This window comes from Oncorhynchus keta, unplaced genomic scaffold (assembly GCF_023373465.1).
Source record: "Oncorhynchus keta strain PuntledgeMale-10-30-2019 unplaced genomic scaffold, Oket_V2 Un_contig_383_pilon_pilon, whole genome shotgun sequence".
Classification (NCBI taxonomy): Eukaryota; Metazoa; Chordata; class Actinopteri; order Salmoniformes; family Salmonidae; genus Oncorhynchus; species Oncorhynchus keta.
The window spans coordinates 234,810-244,046 of NW_026287457.1; positions in this window are offsets into that span (position 1 = coordinate 234,810).

Here is a 9,237-nt window from a genome sequence, read left to right on the forward strand (position 1 = left end):
CCCATCTAGTTATATTAGTGGTCGACGCCTAACGTCAGCCCATCTAGTTATATTAGTGGTCGACGCCTAACGTCATCCCATCTAGTTATATTAGTGGTCGACGCCTAACGTCAACCCATCTAGTTATATTAGTGGTCGACGCCTAACGTCAACCCATCTAGTTATATTAGTGGTCGACGCCTAACGTCATCCCATCTAGTTATATTAGTGGTCGACGCCTAACGTCATCCCATCTAGTTATATTAGTGGTCGACGCCTAACGTCAACCCATCTAGTTATATTAGGGGTCGACGCCTAACGTCAACCCATCTAGTTATATTAGTGGTCGACGCCTAACGTCATCCCATCTAGTTATATTAGTGGTCGACGCCTAACGTCAACCCATCTAGTTATATTAGTGGTCGACCCCTAACGTCACCCCATCTAGTTATATTAGTGGTCGACGCCTAACGTCGCCCATCTAACGCCCATCTAGTTAACGCTAACGTCACCCCATCTAGTTATATTAGTGGTCGACGCCTAACGTCATCCCATCTAGTTATATTAGTGGTCGACGCCTAACGTCAACCCATCTAGTTATATTAGTGGTCGACGCCTAACGTCAACCCATCTAGTTATATTAGTGGTCGACGCCTAACGTCATCCCATCTAGTTATATTAGTGGTCGACGCCTAACGTCAACCCATCTAGTTATATTAGTGGTCGACGCCTAACGTCACCCCATCTAGTTATATTAGTGGTCGACGCCTAACGTCAACCCATCTAGTTATATTAGTGGTCGACGCCTAACGTCATCCCATCTAGTTATATTAGTGGTCGACGCCTAACGTCATCCCATCTAGTTATATTAGTGGTCGACGCCTAACGTCATCCCATCTAGTTATATTAGTGGTCGACGCCTAACGTCAACCCATCTAGTTATATTAGTGGTCGACGCCTAACGTCATCCCATCTAGTTATATTAGTGGTCGACGCCTAACGTCATCCCATCTAGTTATATTAGTGGTCGACGCCTAACGTCATCCCATCTAGTTATATTAGTGGTCGACGCCTAACGTCAACCCATCTAGTTATATTAGTGGTCGACGCCTAACGTCACCCCATCTAGTTATATTAGTGGTCGACGCCTAACGTCATCCCATCTAGTTATATTAGTGGTCAACCCATCGTTATAACGTCAACCCATCTAGTTATATTAGTGGTCGACGCCTAACGTCATCCCATCTAGTTATATTAGTGGTCGACGTCAGCCCATCCTAACGTCAGCCCATCTAGTTATATTAGTGGTCGACGCCTAACGTCAACCCATCTAGTTATATTAGTGGTCGACGCCTAACGTCATCCCATCTAGTTATATTAGTGGTCGACGCCTAACGTCATCCCATCTAGTTATATTAGTGGTCGACGCCTAACGTCATCCCATCTAGTTATATTAGTGGTCGACGCCTAACGTCATCCCATCTAGTTATATTAGTGGTCGACGCCTAACGTCATCCCATCTAGTTATATTAGTGGTCGACGCCTAACGTCAACCCATCTAGTTATATTAGTGGTCGACGCCTAACGTCAACCCATCTAGTTATATTAGTGGTCGACGCCTAACGTCAACCCATCTAGTTATATTAGTGGTCGACGCCTAACGTCATCCCATCTAGTTATATTAGTGGTCGACTCTAACGTCAACCCATCTAGTTATATTAGTGGTAGACGCCTAACGTCAACCCATCTAGTTATAACGTCATCCCATCTAGTTATATTAGTGGTCGACTCTAACGTCATCCCATCTAGTTATATTAGTGGTCGACGCCTAACGTCAACCCATCTAGTTATATTAGTGGTCGACGCCTAACGTCAACCCATCTAGTTATATTAGGGGTTTGGACGCCTAACGTCATCCCATCTAGTTATATTAGTGGTCGACGCCTAACGTCATCCCATCTAGTTATATTAGTGGTCGGCGTCATCCCATCTAACGTCATCCCATCTAGTTATATTAGTGGTCGACGCCTAACGTCATCCCATCTAGTTATATTAGTGGTCGACGCCTAACGTCATCCCATCTAGTTATATTAGTGGTCGACGCCTAACGTCATCCCATCTAGTTATATTAGTGGTCGACGCCTAACGTCACCCCATCTAGTTATATTAGTGGTCGACTCCTAACGTCACCCCATCTAGTTATATTAGTGGTCGACGCCTAACGTCATCCCATCTAGTTATATTAGTGGTCGACGCCTAACGTCACCCCATCTAGTTATATTAGTGGTCGATGCCTAACGTCACCCCATCTAGTTATATTAGTGGTCGATGCCTAACGTCACCCCATCTAGTTATATTAGTGGTCGACGCCTAACGTCAACCCATCTAGTTATATTAGTGGTCGACCCCTAACGTCAACCCATCTAGTTATATTAGTGGTAGACGCCTAACGTCATCCCATCTAGTTATATTAGTGGTCGACGCCTAACGTCATCCCATCTAGTTATATTAGTGGTCGACGCCTAACGTCAACCCATCTAGTTATATTAGTGGTCGACGCCTAACGTCAGCCCATCTAGTTATATTAGTGGTCGACGCCTAACGTCAACCCATCTAGTTATATTAGTGGTCGACGCCTAACGTCATCCCATCTAGTTATATTAGTGGTCGACGCCTAACGTCAACCCATCTAGTTATATTAGTGGTCGACGCCTAACGTCAGCCCATCTAGTTATATTAGTGACGCCTAACGTCATCCCATCTAGTTATATTAGTGTGCCTAACGTCATCCCATCTAGTTATATTAGTGGTCGACGCCTAACGTCAACCCATCTAGTTATATTAGTGGTCGACGCCTAACGTCAGCCCATCTAGTTATATTAGTGGTCGACTCTTAACGTCAACCCATCTAGTTATATTAGTGGTCGACGCCTAACGTCATCCCATCTAGTTATATTAGTGGTCGATGCCTAACGTCAACCCATCTAGTTATATTAGTGGTCGACGCCTAACGTCATCCCATCTAGTTATATTAGTGGTCGACGCCTAACGTCAACCCATCTAGTTATATTAGTGGTCGACGCCTAACGTCAACCCATCTAGTTATATTAGTGGTCGACGCCTAACGTCAACCCATCTAGTTATATTAGTGGTCGACGCCTAACGTCAACCCATCTAGTTATATTAGTGGTCGACGCCTAACGTCAACCCATCTAGTTATATTAGTGGTCGACGCCTAACGTCAACCCATCTAGTTATATTAGTGGTCGACGCCTAACGTCATCCCATCTAGTTATATTAGTGTTATATTAGTGATCGACGCCTAACGTCAGCCCATCTAGTTATATTAGTGGTCGACGCCTAACGTCACCCCATCTAGTTATATTAGTGGTGCCTAACGTCATCCCATCTAGTTATATTACGCCTAACGTCATCCCATCTAGTTATATTAGTGGTCGACGCCTAACGTCATCCCATCTAGTTATATTAGTGGTCGACGCCTAACGTCAGCCCATCTAGTTATATTAGTGGTCGACGCCTAACGTCAGCCCATCTAGTTATATTAGTGGTCGACGCCTAACGTCAACCCATCTAGTTATATTAGTGGTCGACGCCTAACGTCAGCCCATCTAGTTATATTAGTGGTCGACGCCTAACGTCATCCCATCTAGTTATATTAGTGGTCGACGCCTAACGTCAACCCATCACGCCTAACCCATCTAGTTATATTAGTGGTCGACGCCTAACGTCAACCCATCTAGTTATATTAGTGGTCGACGCCTAACGTCAACCCATCTAGTTATATTAGTGGTAGACGCCTAACGTCAGCCCATCTAGTTATATTAGTGGTCGACGCCTAACGTCAACCCATCTAGTTATATTAGTGGTCGACGCCTAACGTCAACCCATCTAGTTATATTAGTGGTCGACGCCTAACGTCAACCCATCTAGTTATATTAGGGGGGTCGACGCCTAACGTCAACCCATCTAGTTATATTAGTGGTCGACGCCTAACGTCATCCCATCTAGTTATATTAGTGGTCGACTCTAACGTCAACCCATCTAGTTATATTAACGTCAACCCATCTAGTTATATTAGTGGTCGACGCTAACGTCATCCCATCTAGTTATATTAGTGGTGCCTAACGTCATCCCATCTAGTTATATAGTGGACGCACTAACGTCAGCCCATCTAGTTATATTAGTGGTCGACGCCTAACGTCAACCCATCTAGTTATATTAGTGGTCGACGCCTAACGTCATCCCATCTAGTTATATTAGTGGTCGACGCCTAACGTCATCCCATCTAGTTATATTAGTGGTCGACGCCTAACGTCATCCCATCTAGTTATATTAGTGGTCGACGCCTAACGTCAACCCATCTAGTTATATTAGTGGTCGACGTCAACCCATCTAACGTCATCCCATCTAGTTATATTAGTGGTCGACGCCTAACGTCAACCCATCTAGTTATATTAGTGGTCGACGCCTAACGTCAACCCATCTAGTTATATTAGTGGTCGACGCCTAACGTCATCCCATCTAGTTATATTAGTGGTCGACGCCTAACGTCATCCCATCTAGTTATATTAGTGGTCGACGCCTAACGTCAACCCATCTAGTTATATTAGTGGTCGACGCCTAACGTCAACCCATCTAGTTATATTAGTGGTCGACGCCTAACGTCATCCCATCTAGTTATATTAGTGGTCGACGCCTAACGTCAACCCATCTAGTTATATTAGTGGTCGACGCCTAACGTCACCCATCTAGTTATATTAGTGGTCGACGCCTCAACGTCACCCATCTAGTTATATTAGTGGTCGACGCCTAACGTCATCCCATCTAGTTATATTAGTGGTCGCCTAACGCCTAACGTCAACCCATCTAGTTATATTAGTGGTCGCTCTAACGTCTCCCATCCTAACGTCACCCCATCTAGTTATATTAGTGGTCGACGCCTAACGTCATCCCATCTAGTTATATTAGTGGTCGACGCCTAACGTCAACCCATCTAGGTATATTAGTGGTCGACGCCTAACGTCAACCCATCTAGTTATATTAGTGGTTCGACGCCTAACGTCAACCCATCTAGTTATATTAGTGGTCGACGCCTAACGTCACCCCATCTAGTTATATTAGTGGTCGACGCCTAACGTCATCCCATCTAGTTATATTAGTGGTCGACGCCTAACGTCATCCCATCTAGCTATATTAGTGGTCGACGCCTAACGTCATCCCATCTAGCTATATTAGTGGTCGACACCTAACGTCAACCCATCTAGTTATATTAGTGGTCGACGCCTAACGTCATCCCATCTAGCTATATTAGTGGTCGACGCCTAACGTCAACCCATCTAGTTATATTAGTGGTAACGCCATCCCATCTAGTTATATTACGCCTAACGTCATCCCATCTAGTTATATTAGTGGTCGACGCTAACGTCAGCCCATCTAGTTATATTAGTGGTCGACGCCTAACGTCACCCCATCTAGTTATATTAGTGGTCGACGCCTAACGTCATCCCATCTAGTTATATTAGTGGTCGATGCCTAACGTCAACCCATCTAGTTATATTAGTGGTCGACGCCTAACGTCATCCCATCTAGCTATATTAGTGGTCGACGCCTAACGTCATCCCATCTAGTTATATTAGTGGTCGACTCCTAACGTCAACCCATCTAGTTATATTAGTGGTCGACGCCTAACGTCAACCCATCTAGTTATATTAGTGGTCGACGCCTAACGTCATCCCATCTAGTTATATTAGTGGTCGACGCCTAACGTCAGCCCATCTAGCTATATTAGTGGTCGACGCCTAACGTCATCCCATCTAGCTATATTAGTGGTCGACGCCTAACGTCAGCCCATCTAGTTATATTAGTGGTCGACTCCTAACGTCAACCCATCTAGTTATATTAGTGGTCGACGCCTAACGTCATCCCATCTAGTTATATTAGTGGTCGACGCCTAACGTCACCCCATCTAGTTATATTAGTGGTCGACGCCTAACGTCAACCCATCTAGTTATATTAGTGGTCGACGCCTAACGTCAACCCATCTAGTTATATTAGTGGTCGACGCCTAACGTCATCCCATCTAGTTATATTAGTGGTCGACGCCTAACGTCACCCCATCTAGTTATATTAGTGGTAACGACCCATCTAGTTAACGTCAGCCCATCTAGTTATATTAGTGGTCGACGCCTAACGTCACCCCATCTAGTTATATTAGTGGTCGACGCTAACGTCATCCCATCTAGTTATATTAGTGGTCGACCCTAACGTCAACCCATCTAGTTATATTAGTGGTCGACGCCTAACGTCAGCCCATCTAGTTATATTAGTGGTCGACGCCTAACGTCAACCCATCTAGTTATATTAGTGGTCTAACGTCATCCCATCTAGTTATATTAGTGACTCGACGCAGCTAACGTCAACCCATCTAGTTATATTAGTGGTCGACGCTCTAACGTCAACCCATCTAGTTATATTAGTGGTCGACGCCTAACGTCAACCCATCTAGTTATATTAGTGGTCGACGCCTAACGTCAACCCATCTAGTTATATTAGTGGTCGACGCCTAACGTCAACCCATCTAGTTATATTAGTGGTAACGTCAACCCATCTAGCGCCTAACGTCAGCCCATCTAGTTATATTAGTGGTCGACGCCTAACGTCAACCCATCTAGTTATATTAGTGGTCGACGCCTAACGTCAACCCATCTAGTTATATTAGTGGTCGACGCCTAACGTCAACCCATCTAGTTATATTAGTGGTCGACGCCTAACGTCAACCCATCTAGTTATATTAGTGGTCGACGCCTAACGTCATCCCATCTAGTTATATTAGTGGTCGACGCCTAACGTCATCCCATCTAGTTATATTAGTGGTCGACGCCTAACGTCATCCCATCTAGTTATATTAGTGGTCGACGCCTAACGTCAACCCATCTAGTTATATTAGTGGTCGACGCCTAACGTCAACCCATCTAGTTATATTAGTGGTCGACGCCTAACGTCAACCCATCTAGTTATATTAGTGGTCGACGCCTAACGTCAACCCATCTAGTTATATTAGTGGTCGACGCCTAACGTCATCCCATCTAGTTATATTAGTGGTCGACTCCTAACGTCACCCCATCTAGTTATATTAGTGGTCGACGCCTAACGTCAACCCATCTAGTTATATTAGTGGTCGACGCCTAACGTCAGCCCATCTAGTTATATTAGTGGTCGACGCCTAACGTCAACCCATCTAGTTATATTAGTGGTCGACGCCTAACGTCATCCCATCTAGTTATATTAGTGGTCGACGCCTAACGTCAACCCATCTAGTTATATTAGTGGTCGACGCCTAACGTCAACCCATCTAGTTATATTAGTGGTCGACGCCTAACGTCATCCCATCTAGTTATATTAGTGGTCGACGCCTAACGTCATCCCATCTAGCTATATTAGTGGTCGCCAACGCATCCATCTAGTTATAACGTCATCCCATCTAGTTATATTAGTGGTCGACGCCTAACGTCATCCCATCTAGTTATATTAGTGGTCGACGCCTAACGTCATCCCATCTAGTTATATTAGTGGTCGACGCCTAACGTCACCCATCTAGTTATATTAGTGGTCGACGCCTCAACGTCAACCCATCTAGTTATATTAGTGGTCGACGCCTAACGTCATCCCATCTAGTTATATTAGTGGTCGACGCCTAACGTCATCCCATCTAGTTATATTAGTGGTCGACGCCTAACGTCATCCCATCTAGTTATATTAGTGGTCGACGCCTAACGTCAACCCATCTAGTTATATTAGTGGTCGACGCCTAACGTCAACCCATCTAGTTATATTAGTGGTCGACGCCTAACGTCAACCCATCTAGTTATATTAGTGGTCGACGCCTAACGTCATCCCATCTAGTTATATTAGTGGTCGACGCCTAACGTCAACCCATCTAGTTATATTAGTGGTCGACGCCTAACGTCAACCCATCTAGTTATATTAGTGGTCGACGCCTAACGTCAACCCATCTAGTTATATTAGTGGTCGACGCCTAACGTCAACCCATCTAGTTATATTAGTGGTCGACGCCTAACGTCAGCCCATCTAGTTATATTAGTGGTCGACGCCTAACGTCACCCCATCTAGTTATATTAGTGGTCGACGCCTAACGTCAACCCATCTAGTTATATTAGTGGTCGACGCCTAACGTCAGCCCATCTAGTTATATTAGTGGTCGACGCCTAACGTCAACCCATCTAGTTATATTAGTGGTCGACGCCTAACGTCATCCCATCTAGTTATATTAGTGGTCGACGCCTAACGTCAACCCATCTAGTTATATTAGTGGTCGACGCCTAACGTCAGCCCATCTAGTTATATTAGTGGTCGACGCCTAACGTCAACCCTAACGTCATCCCATCTAGTTATATTAGTGGTAGACGCCTAACGTCATCCCATCTAGCTATATTAGTGGTCGACGCCTAACGTCATCCCATCTAGTTATATTAGTGGTCGACGCCTAACGTCTTCCCATCTAGTTATATTAGTGGTCGACGCCTAACGTCATCCCATCTAGCTATATTAGTGGTCGACGCCTAACGTCAACCCATCTAGTTATATTAGTGGTCGACGCCTAACGTCATCCCATCTAGTTATATTAGTGGTCGACGCTAACGTCATCCCATCTAGTTATATTAGTGGTCGACGCCTAACGTCATCCCATCTAGCTATATTAGTGGTCGACGCCATCTAGTTAACGTCAGCCCATCTAGTTATATTAGTGGTCGACGCCTAACGTCTGCCCATCTAGTTATATTAGTGGTCGACGCCTAACGTCATCCCATCTAGTTATATTAGTGGTCGACGCCTAACGTCTGCCCATCTAGTTATATTAGTGGTCGACGCCTAACGTCAACCCATCTAGTTATATTAGTGGTCGACGCCTAACGTCATCCCATCTAGTTATATTAGTGGTCGACGCCTAACGTCATCCCATCTAGTTATATTAGTGGTCGACGCCTAACGTCAGCCCATCTAGTTATATTAGTGGTCGACGCCTAACGTCATCCCATCTAGTTATATTAGTGGTCGACGCCTAACGTCAACCCATCTAGTTATATTAGTGGTCGACGCCTAACGTCATCCCATCTAGTTATATTAGTGGTCGACGCCTAACGTCATCCCATCTAGTTATATTAGTGGTCGACGCCTAACGTCATCCCATCTAGCTATATTAGTGGTCGACGCCTAACG